Source organism: Anarrhichthys ocellatus, unplaced genomic scaffold, assembly GCF_004355925.1.
Source record: "Anarrhichthys ocellatus isolate YVR2014 unplaced genomic scaffold, GSC_Weel_1.0 scaffold172, whole genome shotgun sequence".
Lineage (NCBI taxonomy): Eukaryota > Metazoa > Chordata > Actinopteri > Perciformes > Anarhichadidae > Anarrhichthys > Anarrhichthys ocellatus.
Genome location: NW_022280202.1, coordinates 1035 through 12840, shown reverse-complemented (window position 1 = coordinate 12840; position 11806 = coordinate 1035).

Sequence of the window (11806 nt, the reverse complement as noted above, 5' to 3'; positions counted from 1 at the left end):
TTAGTTCTGAACAAGAACAATCAGAGATTCACCAAAGTTAATAGGATTCATCCTGTCAAATATTAATCTCTGTACAATATCTCTAAGGAAGGCATAAAATAGTCGTGTTCTCAAAATAAAATAAAATACATAATGCATATAATCAAATATAAATTCTGTTGTAACCTATGCCATGTCTAAACAAAGGTTTGGTATTTCTACTCCTGATTTTAACTTATTTCTGTTTCACTGCCTCTTAAACAAGTGCCATAGAGGAGCAAATGAAATCACTTATGAATGCTATTCATAACCAGATGCACCAAATGGTTTCGACAGAACCGTCTGAGAAGTCATCGTTGGGAACCGTTAGGAAGAGGGCGGACCCTTTTCAAATACCTGGCAGGTGATTGGTTGAATTATTTGTCAATCAAACTCTTACCAAGTGTGGCAGCTGCAACTACGAGCCGCAGCATCAACCGGCATATTGAAGGTGATGTTTTCAGGTTACAAGTGTTACGTGTCAGCGTGGGGCAAGGCGCCGGTGTGCTTTCTCCTCTCCTGCCTTTCTCTCTCTCTCTCCCTCCTCTGTTTTCTCTTCAGGTGACAACCAGGTGATTGGTTTCCACCTGTGCAGGTGAGTCGTGCTGCTCCTTGGTTCCAACACATTTTAAGCTGGCCAATCAGCAGAGCGGGCCGAGCATAGAAAGGAGGCCTGAGGTGTTCACTCTCTTCCTGTTTAAGCTCACGCGGTTGTTGTTACATCGTTAAAGTTTGTGGCGGGAGGTTGAGGACGGGAGGTGAGTTGAGGTAAACTTTGTCTAGATTCCTGAGGATTATTGGCCGGTGCCACCTCTGTATTGGATTTGGTGAAGCTATCTTTAGAGAAGCATGTAAAGACATTTTGTTTGATTTGTTTTCAGAGGTAGGAATTATCAGGCCGAGTTTTGTTATATTGATTTCTATTTGTTTGGCACGACCACATTGGTCTCATCCTCTCCCACGTTGAATGAGGACCTTTGTTTGATTAAACCGGAGTTCAATATAAATCATGTTAAATTGTTACTTTTACTTTTTACTTTCACATTCTTTGGTTGTTGAACTGGAACTGGAGGAATTATATATAATCTAATAATAAATAAATGTTCTCTTGTTTCAAGTAAAATAAGGGCTGGATTTAAGAATAAAATAATAAATCATTTTATAATAAATAAGACTTCTGCTTTATCCATATATTTGTTCTCTCAAAAGCTTGTGCAACAAGGTGTGGTCCATAGTCAGAGCTGATAGTATATGGCACCAAACCTTGAAAAAACTTGTCTGAACCATAAATTGGCTACTGATTAGTTTAGTCGCGGCGTTGCTACTGCTTTGACCCATCTGCTGAACCTGTCGACCACAACCAGAATGTACCCCATCCTCCCTATTCGTTGGGTCACGTCCACATAGTCGATCATCAAGTGTTTACATTGGCCATCTGGTGGTGGGATGTGAGCAATAGGTGCTGAAACAGTTATTATAGTGTGCACATACTTCACATTCATGCAATGTTCTCTCTACTGTAGCAGCCAAAATGGTGCCCACCAGAATGCTGAAAGTTGCCATATGACTCCCCCCCCCCCCCCCCGGCACAATAGTCCTGACCGTGCATGTTCCTAATAGCGAACCACAACAATGAAATGTGTATTACAAAATGTCCATGGGGACTTCTCGTATCGAAATTTGTCAAATGTTTAGAAGATATGGACCAATGAACTTAATAGGGCGTGGCTTTGTTTTGAAAATCACGAAATTTGTCTCATATGTGCACATTGCATCCTGTTACGTACCCTACAATTTTCATTCCATTCAACCATTACGGAGCGTTACAGTATTTAGGCCATTTTTGGCTTTTTTGTCAATTTTCATCGTTTGGTGTGAACACGGCATTGTGTGATCTGGTAGCTGGCTAACGGTTCCCAGAGTATAACTAAACTGAAATGTAGCATTTAGTTACATTTCTAGGCACCGCATTGCTGTAAAAAAGTTGCCCAGCCTTTGACTACACTTAAGAACCTTTTCTGATCGCCACTGCTTTTGGCTGAACCTTAAAGCTGACATCTTTTATATAACCTAATGGAAAAAATGGATTGTTTACTGTAAAAAGTGTCACTTGTGACAAATCCACAATTCTCCATTCATTTTGACAGAAGGTTTCAACATCTTTCAGGTGGTTTGGGTTCAGTCTCATCACTCTCATCGACTGGTTTTCCAGCAGCAGCAGAAAGCTCTGCAAATACCGGCCCAACACAAAACACTGAAGACAAAGTAGAAAATGATGTTTATGCTGATATTTCAAGCAGCCTTTAGGTGCAAAAGGGGATAAAACAATTCCAGAAGTAATTGTCATTCATACAAAGAGATGTTCATAAAATCGTAATTAAAAGATAAGCTAGTATAAACTATGTAAGATAATGTAACAAAATATATAAAATAAAATAAAGACATTGTAAAAACACAACAGCTCAATAGGTACCTGAAAAGAGAAATGTTTTTAATCTGAATTTAATAATTGCTACTTTTGGTTAACATTTAAGATGTGACAGCAGTTTGTTCCAGTACAGGACAGGATAGGCTGACATCAGAGCAGTCATGTGTTCAATTCGTAAAACAATAATTCAAACAATCAATTTGGATCCGAGTTGGTAAAAAAAAAATCAAAAATCAAATTCTGCTTTTTAAATTGCAAATCAATACTTTTCATTTTTTATTTCAAAGCGGTGAATTCAGAACACTGTCAGTGGTTGTTAACATTCTAATGCACATGTCTGGAGGCCCAGCGGTGCTGCATCCTGTCTGAAGCCACATCTCCTCAAACAGCTGCGTTTCCCGGGACGCTGATTACGCGGATGGGCAGACAGAAGGAGCCCATTGCTGTCATGAGGAGGAAGACAACCCTATAAATAGCTGTTTAAAAATAGCCTGAGGTTGTAGTTATGACAAGGAGTCTGGGGGGGGGGGGGCATTTGCTATAATGCAGATTAATCAGCTTAAAGGCTGACGGGCAGACACCTACTGGCATCTACATTCATCTGAACCAAACTTGACCCATAGCAAGCATTCCTTAGCTTTTAAGTTGTCCACATGTTAATGTTTGCAGGATTTCACCCACTTTTGTCCAATAAATTGTGAAATGACATTTCAGTGTTATTTATCCTGCTTGTACCCAACGAGGCATGACATAATGCCAGAAATAATCATTTAAATGAGGGTGAGTAATGTCAGTTTCCAAGCAACACACACACACACACACACTTGCGTCATTTCCCATACACAGAGGGTCTGAAGCATGTTCAGCGCTCCCTGTGAGTTGCGCACAGCGAAAGCTCTGTCGTAGAAACGTGACGGACTCTAGAGTGTTCCTCTGTGGACAGAGTAAACATGGAGACGGTCTTATTATAAGGTTGCATTTTATGATTTGCACGGATAAAGAGAGCCTCCCACGGATTTTCTGCCGGGTTTCAGATATTACCGGACACTATTCTAATCGCTGAAGCTCGTCCTGGTAACGCAGTAAAGGTATTGTTGTGCATGGAATAAAAGGACAGAAAGAATATGTATGATTTATTCAGTTAAAGACGAATGCAAGCTTCGACTGGAGAAACGGTTTGTTTCCGGCTGACACGCCGCGTGCGACGCACATCAGCGCCGTTACGCGCGTAGATCACCGGTCACTTGTTGAAGTTGCCCGACGCGCGGTGAGGTGTTTCACGTTTTGCTTTCAAACGGGAGGATTGACTTGGACAGCGCCTCAACCAATGATCGGTCCGTCTTCTAGTCTGTGATGCACTGGTTCCCCGTTATGTTGTAGGATGAGCGCTGATCTGGAGCGCGTTTCGCTCAACACATCGGTGAACTCGGAGGGCTCAGGCGGCCCTGCGCTCTCGGCAAACGTCCGCAGGCTCCACAACGCTCTCAACCTGCTGCTCAACGACCTGGAGAGAGCGCAGTTCATCCACTGTCTCAATGTGTACCACGCCAAGCGCAACGTCTTTGACCTGGTCCAAACTCTCAAAGTGATTCTCAACACGGCCAGCAAACGACAGCTGCTGCCCATGCTGCGCCTGGTCATCCCGAGGTCCGACCAGCTGCTGTTCGACCAGTACACGTCTGAGGGACTCTACCTGAAGACAGAGCTGCTCCCCAGCAACGGCAACGCGGAGGGCTTTGGAGACGAGGGCGACTTAACTCTGCAGAAATATGTCAGTTCCATCCACGAGCAGCCCCTCACATCCGGCTGTCCGGACGGTTTCAGCGCCACCGCAGAGATGTCTCCTTCCATGGCCCCGTCGTTCCTCGAGGGTCCCTTTAGAGAAGTGCGCAAAGTCACCCTGACGCGCTCCAGAAGCCACGAGGGTCTGGGCTTTAGCATCCGTGGGGGGTCGGAGCACGGAGTGGGGATCTACGTGTCCCTTGTGGAGCCGGGCTCGTCAGCCGAGAGAGAAGGACTGCGGGTCGGGGACCAGATAGTGACCGTGAACGACATGATGTTTGACAATGTCTCTCACATAGAGGCCGTACAGGTAGGTTTTAATGCATGCGTGTGTTCACGCGTGCGCGAGTTGGAGCGGTCGTTTTATTAACCTTAATCTCCATGAAAAGAATAATCTAGTAATAATGTGTATGAGCTTGTTCATGTGTGAAGGCTATTTGTGCAGCCTGTGTGTGTTCCAGATGTAAGCGATGCTTGAGGCAGAGAGAGCACTAAGCACTGGGCCGTGCAGTCTCACAGTGCAGCACTCCTCTGCATGCTTCCACCACTTTCTTTCTATTCATTCTTCTCTTTGCCTGCAATGCTCTGTACCAACATTGCAAGGTTTCATTAGTTGATGAATTTGAATGCACAGATAGCGTTATTATAGGTTACAATGAAGCTACAGTCAGCATTCTACACGCTGTATTGGAGTTCACCTGAATTATCCTGTTAGAGGGTCAGACATAAAATCAGTTCACCAAAACATATTTGTACTCTTACCCATAGTGGTCTGTAGCCACACAGATCGTATTGGTTTATTCAGGTCTGAGAGATCCGTCTCTGGGATCTCTACCCCAATCTCAATACATTTCATTTGTGCATTTAATTAAACATGAACTATCTCATGACTGTGAATGATCCACAGAATTATGTGATAAGAGTTTTCATTGAAGATAATTCAGTAATAAATGATACTCTAAGTATTAAATCAGGCCTATACTGGGCTACAGTGTGTTGGAGAAATGACAGACTGAGTAAACTCTCAGCAGCCTGCTGGGACTAACGGGCTGTTTTAGAGGAAAGGAGAAAAAGCTGCTGTACCTAAATGAAGTACCAATAGGAGCCATTACGTATTTATCTCCAGAAGTATACGGTCTTGCTTCCCTTGATGATGTTTTGGAGATATGAGGTTCACCCAAACTGGAGCTCTTCAGCTTATGTTTCCATCCCTTCATGCAATATTGAAATCTGATCCTGACCATATCTTCATATACTCATAAACATTTATCAAAACATAACTTAGCGGTTGTAGCTCCAGTGACAGAGGCTGCACTGACATTATTTGTAATTTGTTAGAACGTTGTTACTATGTGGTCATACAGAGGTGGGATAGGACATGTAATGATATGCACAGGGCTGCAAACACAAGCTACAGAGCTAACAGGCTAACGGCAGCATTCCTTAAACCGAGAAATAACAAACATCTTTTAGCAAATGTATTAATTCTACCACCCTCTGTCATTGGCCATCCACTCACAATGAGCTTTCGTTCACAATGCTCTGCCTATTTTATAAGGTGACTCGTGTGACAGATTTAACTCTTCGGCCTCATCAGGTCTCCTTCAATCCCCAAATTGTTCTTTTTTTTGTCATTAAGGCCAGTGATGGTTGTCATGCCTCAAGCTTCCTCCTGTAACCCGTGTCAAAAATGCCTGAAAGAACAAAGTCAAAAGGGTCCAATTAAGTCCACCAACAGAAGTGAAGACAGGATCGCTTTGAGCTTCCTTTGTGGCTCTGGCTGCCAAATGCTCACACAACATCTCCACTGTCTGTAGAGCGTTGAGCTCTAAGTTGTTCAGACCGCACCAGGTCACCAGATGGTCAGTCTCCCACCTGTAGGCGGACTCATCCCCACCAGAGATGAGTCCAATGAGGGTGGTGTCATCCGCAGACTTCAGGAGCTTGACGGACAGGTGACTGGTGGTGCAGCTGTTGGTGTACAGGGAGAAGAGCAGAGGGGAAAGAACGCAGCCTTGGGGGGAACCGGTGCTGATGGTCCGGGAGGCTGAGACGTGTTTTCCCAGCTTCACGTGCTGCTTCCTGTGGGTGGTACAGAGGCATGGGCCCCTGCTGAGCTGGGGGAGGGGGCCTGGTGGTCTGGAGCTGGTTGATGGGGTCATGAGGGGGTCAGGACTGTCAATTGTCTTACAAAGCAACAGTAGAACTCTTCCAGCTTGTCTGCCAGGCGTAGGTCATTCATAGCGGACTAGTGGACTATGTGGACATAGTGGACTAGTGGACTATGTGGACATAGTGGACTTAAGGACATAATTCACGGGTTCCCTTTAAGGGAATGAGAGTAACCATGGTGACGCAACGTCAGGTTGGGGGTTAAAGGTGACAGGAAGTCAGTGTTTGGAAATACACGGCGACAGACGTGTGCAGCAAAAGAGAGAAGTTGCTGTGCTTGTTTATTTCGGCGCTCCTACAATACTGTATAAATGTAACTGACCTGAGACCAGCAGCAGTAAACAGTACGCTACACTGACGAGAGTTTAATATCGGAGCCATTTCAACTTGAGTCCCAGGTCCGGATGTCACTTCCTCAGAACTCAGTGGACCCAAGAAGACTGAATGTACTGGGTCATTTTTGATTTACTCCGCTTTTGCACCAGTTTGTTCAGTCCCAAATGTTGCATTTTGATGTGCTGTATTCATCAAACAGTCATAACCAGGCGGAGACACACTTTGTGTGTCATTTGTGTTGGTGTTTACAGTCTCTCTCCTCATCAAAGGAGGGTGGAGACATGAGGTTGATAAAGTATTCTGCTGGATATACGGAGGTCACGCAATTTGGGACGGTCGCTTTTGAAGGGAAGTTTCTCCTCAGAACCTCAGCAGACCAGCTGTAAACAGTGCAGATGGGATTTACTGAGCAACGTTAAACAGGAATTGGATGAAGCGTAGTATTTGAAAAATAATAACACCGTAGGCAAAGGGAGCAATTTGGGGTTAAGTGTCTTGCCCGAGGACACATTGACATGGACTGAAGGAGCCGAGGATCGAATGGCCGATCCTTTGATTAAAGGACGACCTGCTCTGACCCACAGTGTATTTATGTTTGCAACTCTGTGATGAGAAGGTCAACCTGGGACCAAGGATGTTTACCCTGAGTCTGTAATATTTAGTGCCTCACACCCCCCTCATGTACTCTTTTTGTGTTTTATCATCTGCTGTCTATGTCAGACTGCAAATACCAATTGTGTGTGATGGAGATCAATCTCATACCTCTGTGTTAGTACAGAGCTGAAGTCAGGACATGGTTAGCATAGCTTAGCATAAAGACTTAAAGCAGGGGTAAACAGCCAGCCTTGCACTGTCAGAAGTTCAGAGCAATTTGACAAATTGCGTCGTTGTAATGAGTTTACCAGTATCAATACCTGAGGCATTGATACTGATGCTTAGTAGTAAATGTCACTATGGAATTAACAGAGTTAATGTCAGTGCCCCTTACTGTTTGACCTGGAACTCCCTCTGGTTCCCCTGACTTTGGAAATACTTTAGTACATTTTCGAACCACACATTTAACGACAAGAGAGGAGAAATGGTAATCATTCAGAGCACTAATGAAATGTTAGCACTGGATGAGTATTATTGGGTTTGTATCATTCGTATTTTGGAGAACCAAACCAATGGCTGTGGTACATGGACAGCATTGATATAGCGCTCAGAGGGCTTTACAATACAAGCCAGAATTCACACATTCATACATAGTTTACAAGGTGCCACCTGCTCATGGAGGTTACACGTTCACACTCACATTTGGGGTTCAGTATCTTACCCCTAACATTGAATGTGGCCCCAGCCTTACCCCCCCCATATGTAATGGCTTACCGCCACCACTGCACACAGTCAGTGAACTGCGTTTGTAATTTGCATCACAAATACAGGTTTTCTGTGCAGTCTGCAGTCTTTCTTCCAAAGAAAGGAATGACTCTGCACAGAGCTCGTACGCGTGCCGTACGTGTGCCAGCTCCATAGCACATGCACGGCCAAGTGGGATTTATTGTCATCATTTTAAACACAAGCTGTCAGAGCAGCACTGCTCCTGAACAGATGCAATGCAACAACACAGCCGTGCTTAATCCTGTTGTGGTAATCAGCTTGTCTGGCAGACAGGACACTGGTATAGATGTTTCCCCGTTGCTTTAACAGGAAGGAAGGTTTCTCCTGGATGACGTCCTTGAGATGTACAGATATGAGGACATTTTGTTGGAAAAACTGGGGGGGTGGGGGAGCAGGGGAATTATGATTCAATTAGTATAATCTGAATAAATTATGATGAAGATCCCTATCTGCATGAGCATAGATGCAAAAAAGTCAAGGACAACTGGACATTGTATTAGAGTGACTATAGAAGTACAGCTAGGTGAAACCCAATGTTGGGGCTACTCAATAGGGGGCGCTATCGAGCCAATATTTCATACTGGACACCCCATCAGACTGCAATTTTCGCAAATTCTGGCTTGCGTGCCAAATCTCAAAAAATTCCCAGCATCCCAAGCACCTCCTTTTTGCGACGAAACACGTACGATAATAATAATAAACAATAGAATAACAATAGGTACCTAATAAAATGACTTCCTACATATCTGCCTCCTGAGTTTGCTTTAGCGTCCTTTGCCTGTTGGTTTAGTACTGATATAAATATTGCAATGGCAGATGATGTTGTAGATGCTGTCATGTGTAATTCAGATGCTCATCAGCCATGCTAGCGGTGTGGTCTAAGGGCTAGGGAAGCTGGTGGGTCAGTCAGTCCACAACTTTGGTCTGGACTGAAATATCTCAACCCATACGTTTTCAGTGTCAGCTCTTTATTGTTAATTAAGGTTCATGTAATAACGGAGAATAATTCTTAACAAATCATTTGTAAAAATACATTTTGTGCCTACACTGAGGCCATATTTGGTTTGAATATGATATTTTCTGTTTGTCTAACCTTGGCCACTGTTTGACTTTATTTTTAAACAATGACTGCTTTATTCTGCTTGTGTGTGGAGAAACAGCATTACATAACCACAAGCACATCAGGCCCCCAACAAGCTCCAGAAATAGCAACTCTCCCTCCAGTTGCTCCATGACAGAAGTGATCCTTTGCTGTTTGATGAGGCCAACATCACGCTTGTTATTTGAACAAACCTTGTAGACTGCTTGGCTCACTTGGATGCTTACCTATTGTCAAGGGTACTTTCACGCTGATCTCTATTTTTCAGTCCATTTTGTAGATAACAGTCATCAGTGTGTGGAGAAGCCGATGAAAATCAGCTCCATGATGTGGGGGAGCAGCCCGATATACTGTAGCTATAGTACATCAGAGCAGAACAGCTGTCACCGTACTGTGTGTGTGTGTGTGTGTGTGCGTGTGCGTGTGCGTGTGTGTGTGTGTGTGTGTGTGTGTGCGCGTGTATGAGAGCGACCATGGATGTTTGTATTTTGTGTGCAAGTTCTGTGGGGGATTATTTGATTCAGCCTAAATCAGTCTGATGTATCGGTTCACTCTGATGTCACCGTCAGTTTGGGCAGCAAAGGATCACCAAACCCACTGTTTTGAAGGTATCGTGGTTTTGAGGCACGGAGCGGAAAAGCAGGAAAAAAGGGGAGAAAAAATAACTAATAATGCCACCAAAACAGGTTGCCGATCATCAATGAGCCATATCGGCCGATACAGATTGTTTGTTGTTGTTTTGTTAAGCAAGGCTCCAGACTATTTTTCTTCACCGACGCTCTGAAACATTATTTCAACCTCCCCGAAGTCAGAACCATCCAAAATTCTAAATGTAATCCTTTTACTTTGTTAAAGTTCTATATTTCTATAGTTCTTATTTGCATGAAACACAATCTTGTTAAAAGAAACAAAAAAAACAAGATTATTATCATTAATAGTTTTAATGATCAATTATAGAGCTAGAGTTAGGAAGTTAAACAGGTCATAATTCATCTCTGGCCCGACTAATCATTCTAAACTAACTAGCCTGCTACCGAGCTGCTACAGCTGACAACAACTGGTGCGCTGACAACATTTTCTGTTAGTGTGTGAGTAGTAGATATAAACAGCTGTTAGGGTCACAGGGTGTACCTAAAGGATGTCATGTCTCTAACCCAACATGTGCCTATCATTACACCCCTCACTTCTCTGGATATTGTCTTCAATCTCGAGGTTAGCGAAGCGTTAGACAGAAGAAGATGCTTTAAACTGGGCTTGTTCTTCTCTCCAGGTGTTGTGAGGCTAAAACACTCCAGATCATTTGGACGATATTTCCATTCAGAGCAGAGAATATACTTGCAGTGACTTAAGCAAAAAACGATGCTTATAGGTTGAAGTCTGGGTTCAGTCCCACTGAAGGGGACTCAGAGAGGCCCCTGTAGAATGAACCAGCACTGACATCTGTACTGCCCTCTCGTCCCGTAGATCACTTTGCCTCCAGCATAAAAATAAACCTACCCACTGCTTTTAACATAGCACATCTCTCTTCATACTCCCACCCACCATGCCTCATGCAAGACCCGCTGAGAGCTCCTCTTCCACCCACTCCATCCCGGCTCCATCCCCATGGGAATGCATATATAGCCCAAATTGCGCTTGAGTGTCACTGTTCTCTGCCAGCTGCAGTGCTGATCTCTGCCTCTCGCTAGCTCTGAATGGCTCTCAGCCGGCAGAAATGTTGGTCTCAGAATAGAAAGCAGCTTCTGCCTCCACCTCTAAATCCCTGCTGTGATACAAGCTGAATAAAGTCAATGGACCTGCCTGCGGAGAAGTTCTTTGTCATAGAGCATTTTCTGTCATTTGTTAGTGAAGCTCTAGTTGCAGACTAATATTGCTCCCTCTAGTTTATCTAGTAGAGGACATATTTTAATGCTCGGTCTTCAAGTGTGCAGTCACGTGTAAGTTCAAGGTCCCTGTCTTGGAGGACGCATGGCCTCGGAATAAGGTGAAGGAAAACGTTGTGTTGTCTGTAAATTGATAATGAATATATATATATATATCACAAAATGATTAAATGCAAATGTGTGAATCCTTCTATGTGCATTCATTAATATTGAGACTGATCTGACCACAAACTCTTCAATTCAATTTATTTTGTATCGCCAAAAAATCACAAAACTTGCCTCAGAGGGCTTTACAATCTGTACACATACAACATCCTCTGTCCCGGGACAGTCCCATCAGAGTCCTGGACTGTCCCATCAGAGTCCTGGAATGATGGATGGAGGAGAGCCATGATGGACCGCTGACGTCCGGTGGTGAGAGGAGACTCTTGAGTGGGGGCTATCTCTTCGGAAGCTCTGATGCCGCCGAGTCCCCAAAGGATAGCTTCATGAAGTCGGTGTGCGTGGATGTTTTCCGATATCGTTCAGGTTGGAATGGATGCATGTGAGGTATGCGGGAGAAGAACAGCGGCCGAGAAACCTTGATGATATGGTCGGGGTCGGTTGAAGATGGTTGCTGAAAGCTGTGGGACCGCAGTCTCACAATGTACTTGTTTCCTTATTCTGGGTAACATTTTGAAAATATGACTGCAGCATAAAGATCTTTCT